We start from the raw sequence: 19,346 nt of genomic DNA on the forward strand, positions 1-19,346 counted from the left end.
TCATTTACATATTAAATAGAAATGTCAGGTTTGACGGCGGATTGATGTTAAATACGTCCTCCCCTCCAACACCCTCCCAAGACTGTTTTACTAAGCTTAATTATGGCGAGGTTTCCGAGTGAAATTCTTGATATTGCATAACTGCTAGCCGAGCCATTGAAACGCGTGACGTGACCACGTTAAGGTTAACCTAAACGAGTCTTGACCATCTTGTTTCCAAAATCGCATCTTGTTAAAAGTCTTATAAAACGTATTTGGAAACTACTTTTCTGATACTGAAATATATCTACATAACCGTCTTTTTGCGCTCTACTCGTTTATCATTTTTTGATAATTTTTCAGCCAAGAATTAATAATATTTAAACAAAAACAGGAGATTTTAAAACGAATTTTAATTCTTAACACCGTAGTTTTTATTTAATTTTTTTGAAATTTTTAGACAAAGTAGAGGAATACCGTTTCTATTTTTAAATCTTGACAAATTTTTTATTAAAATAATTCTTTTGGATTTTAAAGGCCATTTACTAGTTTGATTATTTTATTTTTCCTATAAAAACCATTATTAAGATATATTCTAATTTTTGTCAAGATTAAATGTAAGCTTAAAGTGTAAACTTAATTTTAAACATATTTAAAAAAATGTCAGTAAAGAAACTCCCTCTTAATAGTTAAAATGCTAAATTTCGTAGCTTTAGCTGTACATTTTGTTTATGGGCTTAGTTCGGCTCGCGGTAGCTCGTATTGCAAATCAAATCTTACCCGTTACCGCGTTCGAAGCTAGAAAGGAATATCCATATTTCGTCGCTCTCAGTCTCGGGTTCCGTGCTTATTTCTATAGTTAAGTCTCTTCACCTTTGACTAATTGGGAGTTTGCGATATTAAATACGGTCGAATTTAATAAATTGTCAAGCGGTGCAATTTGATTATATTTCAGTTCGACCTAATTTGATGTCCTAATCAAATTCGGTCGGCTTAAGCCGCGACATCATCCCTAGTTCCGTATTAGTAAGCTCAAACAGACGTAAGATAAAGGATTAAAGGGTGTAGTTTCGTGCATGGTCCAATCACACGGAATTTGGAGCGTTTAGCTTCGAGCTGGGCGCTTTTAAAGCGGGGAAGTACAGTCTAGCGGATTAATATTCAGAGAACAGGAACCGCTATCAAAGATTGCCCCTTTAGCTTCCTATAATAGTAAGCCCAGTTCAGATTGGTCGGTTCCACTATCACGAGGTGCGGAAAACGAGGAACTAATGAAAATTCGGGTTGAATCCAATGATTACGCGTTCCTTTAAGTCAATTTTCAAGAACAATTTTGTTATCACCAAATATGTGTTGAAGATTTTGACCTTTGGGTTATGTCAATCTTTTAATTAACGTTGTTATTGTTTTTTAAATCATATTTATTGTGTATATATAGTTCAACGTTTTTACCAATAAATCTGTTCTCTAGAGTCGTTTTATTTTTGTTCTGCATTAACAACGGGTTATGGGCAAAGCACGTTACCACTGAGTCTTTAGCTGAGTTCCGACGATGTCGCATTACGGTATGAAGATTGATCCGCTGACTAAAGACAATTTCGACACATGGGAATTGCAAGCAAGGTCGTATTTCGTGAAGAATGGCACTTGGAGACGGAGTACTGGAAAGACGTAAGGCCAGGTTGGTGGCCAGAGGCTATACGCAACGGCATGGCGTTGATTACCAGGAGACCTTTGCACCAGTGGCTCGTCTGAGTTCCATTCGCAGGTTAATGGCGTTAGCTGTGGAAAAGGGGCTTACCGTTCATCAACTTGACATTACCACCACCTTCTTGAATGGAGACCTGGAAGAGGAAATTTACATGTCTGTCCCAGAACACCTTGAGTCTCTTCTCGCTGAAATCGTTCAGGAGGAGCATTCATCATCTATCAAACGAACGGCCGCAGTTTGGCTACATGAACTGCGTCAAGGTAACAGAGTCTGTAAATTGACTAAAGCTCTTTATGGTCTAAAGCAGGCTGGTCGGCAATGGTACCGGAAGCTGGACGAGAGGCTCAGAGTTTTTGGAATGAAGCCACTCGATGCCGATCCTTGCGTCTATTACTGCCCTAATTAAGACGGTTCCACGAAAATCATAATAATCTACGTCGATGACAATTTCATCATCACGGACGATACTGCTTGGCTTACAGCGATCAAGAAGAACTTGGGAGAAACATTCAAGTTGCGAGATCTTGGTCCTATCCATTATGGCTTGGGCATTGAATTCAAGCAATGAAAATCGGCATGTTTCAGAGACGCTACATTTCGGATCTGCTTGATCGATTTGGCATGCAGGACTCAACGCCGATAGCTACGCCAGTGGATGCGAATTCCAAACTACGGCTGCCAGACCCTGACGAGACATCTCCAGAATTGATGAGCCGTTTTCCATACCAGAGCCTTGTTGGATCATTGCTTTACTTGGCTATCGCGACACGACCAGATATAGCCTATGCCGTGAGTTCTCTAAGTCATCATAATACTTGTTACACAGAGCTTCATTGGAAAGCAGCGAAGCGAGTACTCCACTACCTGAAAGGGACCCTGGATCTAGGAATCATATACTACAAAACCGGACAATGTGTGGAAGGTTTTGTGGACGCTGATTGGGGATTTTCCTTGACCAATCGTCGATCATACACCGGATATCTATTTCGTCTAGGGGGAGCTGCCATCACCTGGGAATCGCGTAAACAGCGCAGCGTAGCTTTGAGCAGCACCGAGGCAGAGTACATGGGTCTCACCAAGGCTACGAAGGAAGCTATTCACCTGCGGAAATTTATGAAACCGATTTTTCCCGAATACGCTGTGCCAGTGACGCTCCACAACGACAATCAAGGTGACCAACAACTTGTGAAGAATCCAGTTTTCCACGCTCGCACTAAACACATTGACATTCGTCACCATTTCGTGCGAGATGCTTACAATGAAGGGTTTATCAAGATAATGTATTTGAGTACCGAGTACATGCCAGCGTTGAGTTTGCAAGTTCTCTCCCCACTGGTTTAAGGGGTTTTCCCCCGAGTTCTTCGGTTTCCCCTTCCATAAAAACGTGTCTAGGTTAACGGTAATAGTTAGTGTAGGGAGCTGTTGGCTCGTTCTCGTGGCATGCAGGGCTTGCCACCACCCTCCTACGCATTGTAACCCGGCCACCTGAATTAAGGGCTTCAAAAGTCGCATGATGACTTAGGCCTAAGGTGGAGCCTTGGGTATTAGCCTAGCTGATTATTATGATTATTATTATTATATTTTGACCAAAGGACTCTTCGCACCAAAGCAAGAATACTGTTGAAATGCTATGGGTATCAGTCCCATATCAAATTTCATTACAACATCACCGCCATGAAAGATTGAAGGGGAGCGTTGAAGATTTTGACCTTTGGGTTATGTCAATCTTTTTATTAACGTTGTTATTGTTTTTTAAATCATATTTATTGTGTATATATAGTTCAACGTTTTTACCAATAAATCTGTTATCTCAAATCAGCTCATGTTCTAGAGTCGTTTTATTTTTGCTCTGCTTTAACAACAATATGTTTTGTAACAATTCGGCAAAGCCGTAATATTATTTTCTCATAGGGGATGATTTTATTATGTTCGACTGAAAAAAATTATCCAACCCCCTAAAAATATATCGTAGGTTAACCTCTGCTTTCCTGAAACGGGTATTTAGCGTATAAATATTAAATGCGCTAAATCTGATATTTGCGAGGGAAGAAGTGATAATCAAAATAACAAAATGCAAAATCTCAACGCGATATCTCGACGTATAAATTATACTTGACCTTCGAAAGCGAGAAAGGATTAATCGTAACAACAGACTGAATCTATTCGCAAAGTCGACCACTCAATAGCATGGCAGGCTGGCAGTGAAGTTTCAAAGCGTAATCAGTGTAGCGCCTATACGTACGGAGCTCTATTACTCCCATGACCTCTGGTTAGTACGTGTGAAGTGGGAATAAAGAACTGAGATATTCCTTTGATGTTGAAAAAACGTCACTGTTTCAACCTGTTTCCCCAAAATGTATCTTTAAATACTCAATAAAATCTGTAAAATAAAATTAAGATTTCTTTAGGCACTTACGCAGAGTGTAGTTTTCGTAAACATTGCAGAAAAATCTTGGCAATTAGTTTTAACTGATCGCAAATTATGACGCCAACAGCAACGACAGCTAACTACATAATAATATAAAACAATAGTTGTCCTCCAAATATATTTCCGTGTAAAGATAAAAATGGAATAAATGTTTCAGTAACACCAACAAAAATTATTCTTTTAGTGTTACAATTTTCGTTTTCAAGTTATATTTATGTCGAATTTCAAGGGAATGGTTAAGTTTTTAGAAAATTTATAAAATAAATAAATAAATTTCAAGTGTTTTCATTTAAATTTGTATTTTCTATTTTTCATTCTTGTATTTTGTAGAATTAATCCAGACAAAAAACCAAATTAGCCTAAACCTAACGGTAAACAAGGCACTTCCCTAGGCCCAGTCATCTAGCGACTTTTAATGCCATTAATTCAGGTGGCTGGGTTACAATGCGTAGGAGGGTGATGACAAGACCTTCATGCCCTACACTAACTATTATTACCGTTAACCTCAACAAGGTTTAACGGAAAGGGGAAACGAAAAACACGGAGGAAACCCCATTTAACTAGTGGGGAGATAACTTGCAAACTCAACGCTGTAGGAGTGGTTCCTAGTTTTCAGTCAGTGCCACATAGCTAGGATAGAAAGTGCTAATCACTACGCCACACCACTTGGAAATAAAACAACAATTAACACGGTGAATTTTGCTCACAAACCTTGGACTTCTTTCGATCCAATAGCAAAATGGTCTGGTTATTACGGGGTACCCAAATTTCCATTCTATAACATCGCCATTTTTAAGGTCCAGATTAACATTTTCAATGTCAACATCGCTCTGTTTATATTAGTTATTTTTTATCATAATATTATAGTATATTTTATAAATAAACATTTTGAAGCCTTTGAAGGTCGAAATCGTTATAAAATAGCGAGCGGGCTACCCCCAAGATGTTGGATTGAGGATCACACAAATAAACTCAATCACCTATTCTTACACGAAAGTCAATATACGGTACTCTGTGCTACTGACCAATTTTGTGAATGGTCTATGAAACAAATGCCTAATCCGGTTTCCAATGAAAATAATATGAGACGGGAGCTGAGCCACCTCAACGCGGACACGTGCCGCACGTCTTACCGAGAATTGCGATATAAAAGTAAAACTTGGCCTTTATGAAGCAGACGACTTTGGAGTCCCTAATTTCGCATTCCGTTCACGATCTCAAATCGATCTGGAAGCTCTCATAAGCCGCGTTCACACTAGACACTTTGGAACCGTTTTAAAACGGTTTCTAAAGTACAAATTGTAAAATTTTACTGTCGAATGTATTTATCGTATGGCTATTAATACAGTTGACACCGAAAATATTAAATCTTAGCTTTCGAAACCATTTAAAAACGGTTCCAAAGTGTCAAGTGTGAACACGGCTTAAGAGCGCTCAAAGGAATTCGGAAGAAGGCCACTGGCCACCAACGTCCGATAAAAGCAAACCAAAAGCAGTTCAAAATAACACAAGCGCAATAACCCACTGTATTCTGGAGAAATTAGGCATATGGTATCAATAAAACGTGATTCGACGTCACCCACACTTTTTCCCAAAGAGCAAAATTTGCCCCTAAAATGGCGGCCAAAGTCAAGCTACCGAGAGATTATGCTCTATAATTTGACACAAGGTTATAGAGAATACGATGACGGCTTCGGTGAATTTGGTCGATTAAAAGAATGATCGCTGTCTCATGTGATTTAATCCAGCATGATCGAAAATTAAAGTATCATTTTATGGGATCTACTACATTTGTCTAAAGCTTCAGGACCAAACTAGAGAGCTGCATTTGAACAAAGAACGTTACCATTCCCACCCATTCCCGACCTAAAAAATCAATTCCTACCCCATTTCCATCCAAACTTTATCATTATCGACCATTCCATTCCCATTCCACTCCTGTGAGTTTTCAATTAAATCCATTCCCAATTTCCCATTCCATTCCCGTGAGTTTTCAATTAAATCCATTCCCATTCCATTCCCGTAAGTTTTCAATTAAATCCATTCCCATTCCATTCCCGTAAGTTTTCAATTAAATCCATTCCCATTCCATTCCCGTGAGTTTTCAATTAAATCCATTCCCATTCTATTCCCGTGAGTTTTCAATTAAATCCATTCCCATTCTATTCCCGTGAGTTTTCAATTAAATCCATTCCCATTCTATTCCCGTGAGTTTTCAATTAAATCCATTCCCATTCTATTCCCGTGAGTTTTCAATTAAATCCATTCCCATTCTATTCCCGTGAGTTTTCAATTAAATCCATTCCCATTCTATTCCCGTGAGTTTTCAATTAAATCCATTCCCATTCTATTCCCGTGAGTTTTCAATTAAATCCATTCCCATTCTATTCCCGAAACTGAAAATAAAACCAAATTTGTTTCCTCTCTCTACCATCTCTCACCTCTGGACTTACCCAACCGCAAACAAAGAAGATTTCGTCACCGTGGGGAGAGAGGGGAAGTCAGTGACTGCCACAGAAGCTCTATGAGTTACCGGCACAAAGCGCCTGTGAGAAGAGACACCCCCATACTACTATTCGATCATAACAAAATTATATTAAGGGAACCAATAACTTACTTGTTAGTATATTATATGTACGACTATCCTGCCGAAACACAATACGAAGCTCCGTCATCTCAGGAAGTTAAATAATTGAACGTGTTAATGTAAAAAATGAGTGTTAATATAATCTAGCAGTAGCTAACAGAAATATGATAACACATATCCTTAACCCAAAACCAAAAATGTAATCTTTTAAAATTTTCTTATGGTAAAACTAATTTTACAGCCTATTGACCAACATTAAGGTCCTTAAACTTCAAGTCGTTATCGTACCTCGACAACATTTCTTAATGTTCACACTGAAATTTTGTTTTGATAGCTCTCTATTATTCCGAATAATGTAAAATAAGCTACTTATTTGGAAACTTAACTTCCGTGAGGTGGTTTCGAGTCAAAACTAACCCTCAAAACCAATCCATTTATGGTATCTCTATGGCTCCTTCTAACTTTCGTCTCATTCTCCCGACAATTGTAATAAATACATTGCTTGTATATTAGCTGAAAGAAAATATTGACTGAAATGGGTTTAAATATAACTGTACAATTCTATGGCTCGCAGCATTTTTGTCAAGGAAGTATAACAGCAAACTAGCTTGGATTTATTATGACATATTTTTAAATAAAGCATACATTGTATACAATACGGGTTAGTTTTCCAAATGCATCGTGCACTAAAGTGAAAGGTCAGGGGAGGCTTCGTGGAAAAAACTGTAATTTCGAATCGCGGACTGTATCGGTCCCCATATAGGAATTTTGATATTAAGACTTCATACTCGGGGATATTTTTGATCGGGATGGTGGGATTGAGGTGCTCCAAAAAGGCGTGCCTATATCAATAAAAATCGACCCGAATTCGATAGTTGGAGAAAGTTACCGCGCTCTAAAAGAGAGAGAGCGATTCTGGATATCTGTAGTCTGGAGGAGAGCGGCGAAAAATCGGTTTCCGATTCCGCAGAAGCACTAAGCTTTTCAGGAAAGTCCCTTTTGACCCGCATCGCTCTTTCAAATATTGTGCGTATTATATACTGACGGATTTGGATTTCTTTTTTTCGAAATCGCCTTCGTATATGGGTATATTTTTTAATATAAAACCTACCCCCTTTGGTCCCCCTCCTCCAAACAATATTGCTCAGTCAACTTAGCTAAAATTGATTTATTTACCAAACTAATCGCCGTACTCAGAAAGGTTATATAATACACGCAGATGGCATATCTTACCCCAACATATTGGGAAAACTAGTTATACTCGTAATACCGCATTTATTATTTTACAATTTAAAATATTTGGAATTCTTTACATTTTGTGGCCTTTAACAAAGAAGGGTTCAGTTATTACAATGCCGTTTTCTGTCGGAAATTAAAAGAAAATTAAAAAGTTCGAGTATTTATTCACTAATATTCAAGAATATATTATTTAATTATTCAAGAACGTTTTTTCCCTGAATGAATGAATGAATGTTTATTTACTTTTCCAAAATGGGCTCCTTTTTAAGGCGGTAGCGTTCTGACTAACCACCAACTGAACTCCGGCGTATTGCAGTTGAAACACTTCTACAGACGCCAGTAGACCAAACTGTCTTATTTTATTTTGGATATTTTTAACACTATTATAGTATTTTAATTGAAGAAGACGAAACGAAATCTGATTTTTATACAATATGGAACGATAGATCCAGGTAGAAAAAATATATTCGGGTTAACAGAAAATATTTAGGCACCATCCTGTCAGTTTCGTGAATTGAACGTACATATTGAAAGTCACTCCAGTAATATCTCTCTCCCCGTAGGCGGAGATTACCTTCCGGAACTCATGAAAAAGGAAAAATGTTAGTTCCAAAATATTATTTTGCTGGTATCAATTGAAGGTTGGTATTGACAACTTCTCTATCGACAGACAAGCAAATATAAAACTTGTATCTTTTTATAGAATCGGCTTTCAATTGGTCTAATAGCGCAACATGTCTTTAGATCGGTGAAGGAAAGTCGATCACCGCATTTGCCGATACATCTAGGCCAGCCAAACTGCGCATTTTCTGGTGGATATGCTCATTCAAAAGCGTATTTTCCACTACATTGCATTCTCACCAGCCAGTCGGGAAAATGTTTCCCTAGTTTAGGAGAATCGGATCAATGGACAGAATTCTCGCAACAGTCGAAGAAGCGGCGAAAAAAATCATTAAATGTATCAATTTCGCGACGGGGCGTAATTCGTCGTATTGGAAATGAGGCCAATTGGCGGTCTACGAATGATACAAATTTGGTGGAAGGTCCTCGCGAGATATCTGGCTTGATAGCGTGCCGGTGACGGATATTATTGAACTAACTGTAAAGCAGTTGAGAGCTCGAACGAGGAAATGTCTAATTAGTGGAAATTTACGCGGGACGTCGCCAACGGGTCACTTCTGCCGGGTTGCTCGCGACGTTTGAGGAAATCTCCCGCGCCATCGAGTGTACCTAAAATGTAGGTATTCCGGATTAAAGGCTTCTTAATGACGCCTCGACTCGCGCGGAAGTTTAATCGACGACATCGTTAACCGTTTACAATGCCTAAAACATTCTCCCGAATCCGGATTCGACAATTTGCCACCTCCGGCTCCGCGCCAATTCAATACGTCGTTATAACTTATAGAGTGGTTGCGATAGATTTAGATGTTGGTCTTATTTTCGTGTGAGCGATTCCTAGTTGCCGCAGGTCAGAGATCACCAACTTAAATTTGGTTTCGTAGCTATTTGCTACCAAGTACAAATTCACGAAGTTTCGTCGTAAAGAAATGGGGCTCGAGAAAGCGTCATACAGTGTCTAAAGTAAAGAAATTAATTATTTTAAACAAATAAATAAATAAATAAATAAATATAAATATTCTTTTGTTAGAAAATATACTACTCCACTGTCCAAAGGTAATAATATGACATAACAAATCGTAATTATTAGGAAAACACGTTTCCTCCTATGAATCTGAGCCTCGCAAGAATGTCCGACTCACGGGTCTGTCACTCAGGGACGTCATTTGGGTGGGCAATGCCTATTTCGATTTCAAATCCAAAAAATATCAAATTTGACGCTCTTTTGCAATATAAAAAAACCTGTTTTCCCAAACTCCCGGAAATATCTTGAAATTACATCCCTGACTCAGTGGCGGCGCTAGGGGGTAGGCCAGGTAGGCCACTGCTTACCTTAAAATTTTGAGGGGCCCCAAAATCACCCTACAAGGGGCCCCAAATTAATCTAGAAAGGGTCTCAAAATTGTGACAAGGAATAAAATTATTTATAAATAACAATGAAACAAATGTCGATAATGTATTTAGAATTTTTTTAGGTATCTCCTAGTAAATAAAACCAGTTCTGTTATATTTGGACTCGTTTTACTGTTGTTAGAACTTTTTTGTTCGTCATGTACATCACTACTTTATTTTATTGAAGTATTTCGTTGAGAAAAGGGGCGTCCCGGGTCGGGGGCCCATTTATTTGGTTTGCCTACCGTCGCGAAAATTCCTGGCGCCGCCACTGCCCTGACTAACGTTAATAGTTCCGCAAGGCTCACCAATTAACATTCACTTTCACCTCTATCCTCAGTGTCGTTTTAAGAACTTCGTAGGCCTTGGGCATTAAGACCTTTGTAGGCCGTAGTACTTTAAACCTTCGTAGGCCCCTTCGAAAAATTTTAGGCCCCTTCAAACCTTCGTAGGCCCTTTCAAACATTCGTAAGCCTCTTCAAAACCTTTGTAAGCCCCTTCGAACATTTGTAGGGCTTAGGCCCTTTCAAACCTTCGTAGGTCTCTTCAAACCTTTGTAGGCCCCTTCAAACCTTTGTAGGCCCCTTCAAACTATCTTACACCCCTTCCAACCTTCGTAGGCCCTGGGCACAGTGCCTATTGGATAAAACGGCCCTGTCTCTCCTTCTGGATCAAAATAGAATAAGTAAATGTACGACGGACAGGGAAAGTGTGTTGTTTATTTAGTTAGCAAACTTTCAGCGCAGTTTATTTTATACTTCTATGCGGTGCTATACTATGCGGTGTTAAGGGGGATCAAAGGGGACTTTTGCCTCCGGGCGTCATACAAATAGCATTGCCGAAGACGCCTCTTTATGCCCATATAAAATTTTGAGATAAAAAATAATTTAAAAACATTTAATAAAGTTTTTTCCGAAGCTAGGTCTACATGAATGGAAGGACCCACTTGGATTCCGAGTTCAAGACGTGATAGCATCTGAGATCAGTCTTCAAAAACAATGTATTGACCCATTCAATATACACAAAGAAAATAACCGCCAATCATAGAAGTATTACTCTTCCGCTCTCTAAATCTTTCAATGAAACGAAGAATTTTAAGACTATAATTCCTGGACAAAAGTTATGTACAAATCGCTTAAATGAGCACAACAAAATCTTTGGAAAATTCTGAATCTCAAGGTAGTTTGTCAAGCCAAGGTTTTTTCTAAGCCAAAACGCTCAAAATGAGTTGAATGACGCTATCAAAATGTTCGGTCAATCTTCAATAAAAAGAGTGAGCGAACAAGATAAACCAAGTTATATCAAAAATAAAGCACCCAAGCTTTCGGGTGAAGTAAACTACAGCAACCTTATTGATTTTTATATTTTTTGCTTCCGTCTGGTAGACCTTGTCACGTAGATAGCGAGGGTTTTTTTTATTTTGGCCGCAAACGATTATTTAATTTTATTATTTAATTTAAAAGTTTTGCACATTTTTGGGCCTTTTCATGTTTTTTGTTGTAATTATTTAGTCGTGTGTTCACCGACACTGCAGATTTGGTAGCCCTCCCCACGTGTTTTTCAGTCCGAAGAATCTCCACGTGATATTCCGCTAGTTTATAAAAATTAATTCCAAGTTTTGTACATTTTTGGTCATTTCTAGGTTTTTAGTTGTCATTAATTGCGTTGTTTGTTCGCGAAATTTCGCCGTGTACTACAACTGCTATAAATTTTCCAGTCGCGTACCCCACTTTGCCCCTGTTCTTGCGATATAGGCTCTAATTTATCCCACGCCCGACAATACTTGGTAGGGTATGGCTAGATACTGTCCTCTAGGTCGCGTTATAGAAGGCCCAGCTTGATTAGCGAGAATAGGGCTGGGGTGGCGCCGCACGCCCACAGCACGAGAGCGTAGCGAACGTGCGGCGCCGTTGGGCGCCAATACTTACTAACACTAAAAACTGTTCTTTAGCAATTTTTCTAAACAGGGTATGGTGTCGGCGAATATAATTAAATTAAAAAATTAAATCTTCATTTGCGGCCCAAAAAAACTCAAACTCTATCGTATCCGCCGAAAATAATTACAAACAAGTTGGCAAGCCAAAATATATCTCTCGTCGGAAGAGTTGTACCTGTTGGTATTAATTCTCGAGACGACCCTTAAAGATATCTCCGCAATTCAGAGTTATTTACTAAAAACGTAATCCCGGTTCAATCCCGCCCGGTATAAAATTTTAATTTTAATTAAAATAATTGAGACGAAACAACCGAGTTTAATTTATTCAGAATAATATAAATTAAGTAGTTACAACAGTGAGTTAGACGTACTAAATCAATGCACAATTGAATTTAACCCTATTTATAGAACAAGTTTATCAGTTAAATATAATACGAAGCAAATTTTAATGAAATAAATATCTACAGAGGGTATTTGTAGTTTTCTCGCTTACGAAATACTTGCCACATCTTTAACGCTCATTTTATTTCAACACTCGCCCTTGATGAAGATACCGTAGAATAGCTATATTCGACATCTGGTAGTGGATGACTCGTAGACTTCCTGTTGACGTTGTGACACATACCGCATGAAAAAGACCAATACTGTCCAATTTCCAATATCTCGCACACACAGGAAATCAATGACTGCATTAGGAATCATAGATGTCCAAATATCCACACCAATAAAAAATTAATTAACAAGAAGCAAAAAACTTACCATTCACAAAGCACAGAAAGCCACTTGAATAAACGACAGCTCGTATATCAATAAATGACCGTAGACGAAATAGTTAGGACTCTTTATAAATAAAAACAAACGAACCCAATTGATTAAATGTATGAAATATCTTAATCCGTCGAGAAAACGTTTAAAATAAATTACGAAGTAATGACGACCCAGTTAAAACCAGACCAACATGAGTGTAAGAGCACGATGTATACAACTCGAAATTTTCTTCATAAATGAACTATTACGCTTGAAAACTAAATACGCTAAAACACAATAGATAAAAATATACAACTAAAAAAACCAAATAAATTACAAAAAACTAACTAGGTGGACCACCCACGGGTTCTACCCTTTAACCATCTTATCTCTGCTGACTGCGCTAAAACAAGATTTGACCCTTAAATTTTCATACGTAAAATATTTTACTTTGAAAACTATTAATATACTCCTCCACTTAAGCTGAGCTTATAATTTTCAATTATCCGTAACATGTATCGGTGGTTCTGTGGTAGAACAGAATCCCGCCCGATGCGATCGCAAATTGATACTAAGACGAATACCGTAAACCATTGGTGGAAACCCTGCCATTTGGACGTTCAGGGGCGGCTCAAGGGCCGGGTAACCCGGGCAACTGCCCGGGGCGCCGGTTTGAGAGGGGCGCCGAAATTGAGTTGTGAGCCTTTTTGGTTTACCAAGAATCGGATTTGTTTATAAAAATTTTAATGAAAGCATAACAATTTGAAAAATCTTTAGCTAATTGGAAATACAAACTGTTTTACCAGCCAAAATGTCCAACATCGTCGATGAACGTTTTTGCGACTACTTTTTTACAATAGTAAATAAACCATAAAATTACGGTGCATAGTTCTGACGGATAAAGCATTTTCCTGGTATTTTCATTATAAACCAGGGTATATAATATGAAGAAGAAAAAGTGGTTGGGCGATAGTACAAGAATAGAAGGGTGTCAGAATTTTTAGCCCGGTGTACCTAGCAACAGGGGCCATACCACCGGAAGCCTATCATCATAGTGCCCTACGCCAGCGTCCCCAAGCCCGGACCGGTGACAAATCCAGCGAGGGGCTAGCCAGTAAGAATTTGCCTGTACACCAATTACGTAATCAATAATGAGTACAGATGAGTACACATGATTACGATGAGTACAGAATGATTAGGATGAGAACATAATGATTACGATGAGTAAACAGGCAACCCAAATCTTTAAAATTGTTACAGATGAGTAATTAAGTACGGGGTAATTCCAATGAATACGCGTGATTACAGATGAGTACGAAAATTACAAATGATTACGGGATTACAAATGAGTTCAAAAGATTACCGAAGATTACAGTTAGGGTGAACACCGATTACGGGAAGTGGTTAGCCCCTCGGGTAGTAGTACCCTACTACTGATGGTCGCACCTTTGACGCAAACCACTCAACCCAGCAGAAGGTGCAGCAATGGGTGGACCAATCCTCACTTCGCACACAGCCGTGGGATTAAGAGTGGATGCTATAGCAACTCCAGCCGACACCCTACCTACGTAGGTAAAGAGTCATACCCTTTGGAGAGAGCTCCTAAAGGGGAACGACGGGAACACAGCGGTCCACATAAAACGGGCACAGCTGGCACCGGAGATCCCGGTGCGACTCCAAAAGGCCGAGAAACAGGAACAGAATTATCAAAATTATTTTAAGCACTAGAGGAAGGTTCAGCCTAATAATAAAAATATAATTCAATTATGTAATTGTTAAACGTTGAACGAAAAAGAGGCTTTTACTGTATTCTTCCCCCTTAATCTGTCATGTGTCCGTGGTTAGCGTTAGTCACTTCTATTTTACGCGCACGCGCAGAAAGCCATTTATTAGTTTCAGTTAAATAGTTTTAGTTAGATAGATATTAATTAGAGACACGTTGAATTGAATTAAGATTATAAAAAAAGGAAATTAAGAGAATCCGTTGAAGCAGAAAAGAAAGGGACAGCTTAAAAAAAGTTCTTAAGTGTAGGCCTTAAAAAATCCCGCCAAATACTGTTTTAATTAAGTTGTTAAAGCAATAAAGCGTTCTATCAAATAGGCCCAAAACCGGCCAAACGTTTCATACAGACTATAGAGCTAGTTCATCAGGACTAACAAAGTTTGTTATTCTTTGGTTTAAGAGAATTTGGCTTATATCCTGTCTTTATATGAATATTTTAGAGACGTACCTTTAAGCATATGTAACATAATTGCTCAGTAGTATGCCACTGTACCTTTATTCCATTCAAAAATCTTCACTAACGGTTTGTTTCACCACGAACCAGTAAAAAGGTGGACTACGTGTCTACGTTAGATTTTAACCTTTTTATTCATCCTAGTAATTTTGGGAATCACACTATTGGCTACTAAAATATTTATTTAAGCCAATGGAAAACCTCTAAATTGAGAAGGAATTTTTTGCGTCGGAATTTTAGTCAGCCCAATGTAGCTTTATTGAAATTTATAAACTCGCTCGGTTTGTGCGGATGAAGTTAAATACTGAGTAGTTTAGAAAAATAAAAGGAAAATGACCAATACGGTTCGGTTCAGAGATCACTTTCCGAAAATGAAATAAGTAGTCGAAGTGGGATATTCCACCAGCGTTATTAAATCCCATACCAAGCCTAGAAGAGTTAGGCCCGGTTAGGCCTAGGCTCAAAAGAATCTGCAAAGACTCCAACCTTTTAAATGCGCCAGAAAAGATCAACCTGAATTTCAACTATTTTTTCCAATAAACCTGCTTCTTTTATTTGACAATGCAAATTTATTTTAGAACGTGAGTCTCCGAGAACTTAATTAATTGGCAAAATAATTACATTAGCAGAACTTGACACTATATTTTAGCTCCCAAGCCTTGGTTGTTCAAACCGGTTTGTTTACTAAAATAATGGCCGTCGGTTTAACAGACGTAAAGCTATTTGGGCGACGGTATTATCGGCATTTGAGATTCGATGACGTCAAATATGACATAAAATATGATATCAAATATTACGAAGGGTATGTATGACGCAATATCTGTGAAACAAACCGTTAGTGAAGAAATAATGCTAGTGGCATACTTATGAGTAATTATGTTACATATGCTTTTAGGAGTGGTAGCCTGTAGGAGGGACCCTAGGTATTGAAGTACGTTTGGGGTTAAGAATATTTTCATGATCTAAGTTTCTTTTTAAACCCATGGATTTGAGACTAGTATTTTGCTTATTTACACAAAGTATTGAGAAAGTGATTAAAGGGATTATTTATTGTTATGAAAACGGTAAATTTATAACATGGACATGGTTATGTTTTTTACCGGGGGGGGGTAGTTTAATTTAGTCTCAAAATAAAAGGGCCGCCAAAAATCCCCCTTGCCCGGGTGTATAAAATTTCTTGAGCCGGCCCTGTGGACGTTGAGACGTTTATCGTAACCCTCAGCACTCGGTCCGTCCCAAAAGTCAATAAGAAGAAGTTGGAGAGAAAACACCCATACATACAAAACGCATACACAACAAACTCATCGCCCACAACCGCCATAACACAAACTCAATCTTCCCGCACTACACATAAACATTACAAAAAACAAACTTTCCAATAAAACTGAGTTGAAACCGTCGCGACGGTGACCGTTAACGAAAACAACATCCGCACCCAACCCAACCGCCAATTCATCCGTTAACGCTCACCGTCACACAGTGGTTTTGCCTCCCTTTAAACTGCAAACACGGTTTTTTACTTTGCCCCGGTAACGCGTTCGCAGTACACAGACACACACACAGACATGCTGATAGTAAAACCCCTCCTAGAGGACGAAGCAAATTTTAATGAAATAAATATCTACAGAGGGTATTATAACGACCGTTCGCTTTTTGGTTTATAATTTTAACGGAATCGGGCCGATTTTAATTAAACGATAGTTTATCGAAATTTTGTTAAAACAATATTCCCTAAGGCCGCGCGATAAATTTACGATAATAATTTCCCGTCGCCGTTATATCGAAAATTTAGTTGATTCGGGATTGCCAGAACTGTAATGTTGTGGGCGAGTGATTAGAAAATAAAATGGCAACCAGAATTATGCAAAATTATAATTTATTCAGAACAGTCTATGGAACGTTCTAGATTTAACTTTCATCAATAACCCAACAATATATATCCCATCTACGTAATTGTACAGAACTGGTACTCAAGTGTCTTAGTTCATCGTGATTGAAAAATAAACCAAAACACACTTACACTTAAGTAAATATCATAAATTATACTGAGTATTTTAACTAAATTTAAACTACCTAACTATAAACTGTCTTAATTAACAGCTAAGAGCTGTTCGCTACTAATTACTTCCAATCTACTTAATTAGCCTCACAGGTTGAGTTGATAATTTCAAGGGTATAATTAGGTTATTCCAATTCAAAAATAATAACAATCAATTTTATCTTACAGCTGACTTGAGTTAGTTCACCGCAAATCAATCCGTTAACGCTCACCGTCACACGGTGGTTTTGCCAACCCTTCGAGAAACTGCGTACGCAATGATTACCCTTTGCCCCGAAAATGCGAACGCGTTCGCAGGCCTGACAGACAGACAGACCCACCCACAGACAGTCAGACAGACAGACAGACACGGTGATTGTATAACCCCTCCTAGGGGACTTTGTCCCCTCGGAGAGGTAAAAAGAAAAGCTTGCTGTACTTTACTTTTGCTAAGCTTTCTAGTGTATACGAAGCAGCTCTAGAAAAATGTTTAGGAACGACTTTAGACGAAATTATTCCAACATGTGAAAAATGTGAAGGCTTTGAGAAATAATGGATCAACTGAAAGATAAAATAAAGGTTTCGACTAAGCAAGAACAAATAAGCCTGTTAACTCTAGTTCTAGACCATTACACGAAAGCAAATATCGTAAAAGAATTCGGTGTAAGTAAGTACATGGTACGAGCAAGCCGAAAATTAAAGCAAGAAAAAGGCATTCTTCTGGGCTTTCATACTAAGCAAAGTAAATTTCTATCAAAATACAACGTTAAATTGGTCAGTAGCAGCACTCATACTTTAAAAAACATTCTTAATAACAAAAATAAACCTGATAATAAAGTACCGGTCGGGCAACACAGTGGCGTGGTTTATAAATTAGAATGTAGTTGTTCTAAAAAATATTTTGGAGAAACTAAGCGAAAGGTAAATACAAGAATGAGTGAACATAAGAACTGTGTGGCTAGAGGTGACATGGAGAATGGGTTAGCCCATCATATTTGGAACTCTACGGGTGATAATCATAAAATAGATTTCAATGGGGTGGAAATTGCATACTCGGACAAAAATTGGTTTAAAAGGAAATTTATTGAGGGTTTATTTATATAAAAACATCAGGATAATATGAACTTGGACGAAGGCAGCTTGGAGGCAAAATTATGGGGGGACATTTTATAAATATCGGTCGTGACATTTTTTACATAAATGTTTGATGTTTTAACTTTTTAATTTTTTAACTTTTAGTATATATACTAATGGTTTTTAGATTTTACTTTAGATGGACAAAGGGCTTTCGAGGGCCGAAACCTCTCCGCTAACCCGGCCATTTTGCAGCTGGATTTCTTTTAATTTAATTTGACAATCCATGAGCTTCTTCTTTTAAAGAATTTTATATCATTTTACCATGGATTTTAAAGGTTTTAGTATTTGTAAATTTCTATCAGGTGTGGTGAAAAGTGAGGTACTAAAATTCTGCGAAAATGAATAGTTCTCTAGACATTGTCCTGGTAAGTAAAAGTTTGTATCCATGAAAGTTAATGGAAAAAGGCGACTAATTCAGAAGTCACTTTTGCTTGCTAATTTGAGGGAGCTTCATGTCGAGTTCACTAAGCAAACAAATATGAAGGTGGGATTGTCGAAGTTTTTGTCAGTTAAGACCGAAAAACTGCATAATAGCTGAGAACTGGAACTCCCACCGTATGTGTTTGTGAGTATCACCAGAACATTAAATTAGCTCTCTACTCCATACCTAACTATCACAAGGACTATAAGAATTTGCTTTCGTTGACTCTATGCGACATTGAAAACCGAAACTGCATGTTGTATCAGTGTGATAATTGCCCAGGAATAGAACCTGTTCAAAGTTACTTACAGAAACATTGTTGAAGACGATACCGTGGAGTTTAAGCAATGGGTTCATAAAACGCACGCTTAAGAATTTTCAAACGCAAAAGGTTGATTTCATTGACAAATTAACAAAAATGCTTAAAGTCTTAGCGCCACATCACTACATGGCTAAAACGCAATCAAGATTCTTACGAAGTAAAAAGGAAATCCTGGACAATAACGAAGCAATGTTCTTATTAGATTTCGCGGAAAATTACAGATTAATTGTGCCAGACTCCATACAGGGCAACCATTGGACCAATACACAGGCATCCCTGCACCCTTTTGTGATTTATTTTAAGAAAAGCCCTTCACTTTCTGATTGTCTCGCGCAAAACGCCAATACCGTTCACGCATTCTTATGCAAAATGATTGGAGCTGTTAAGACCAACCTACCAAACAAAATTTACAAATTTCAGTGATGGAGCCGGAAGTCAATACTAAACTTCAAGAATTTGGTTAATTTATGCTGTCACGAAAAGGATATTAAATTAAAAGCTGAATGGCACTTTTCACCACATGACATGGCAAAAGCCCATGTGACGGAATTTGG

The sequence above is a fragment of the Leiobunum rupestre genome, chromosome 8, assembly GCF_980474605.1.
Source record: "Leiobunum rupestre chromosome 8, qqLeiRupe1.1.hap1, whole genome shotgun sequence".
NCBI lineage: Eukaryota > Metazoa > Arthropoda > Arachnida > Opiliones > Sclerosomatidae > Leiobunum > Leiobunum rupestre.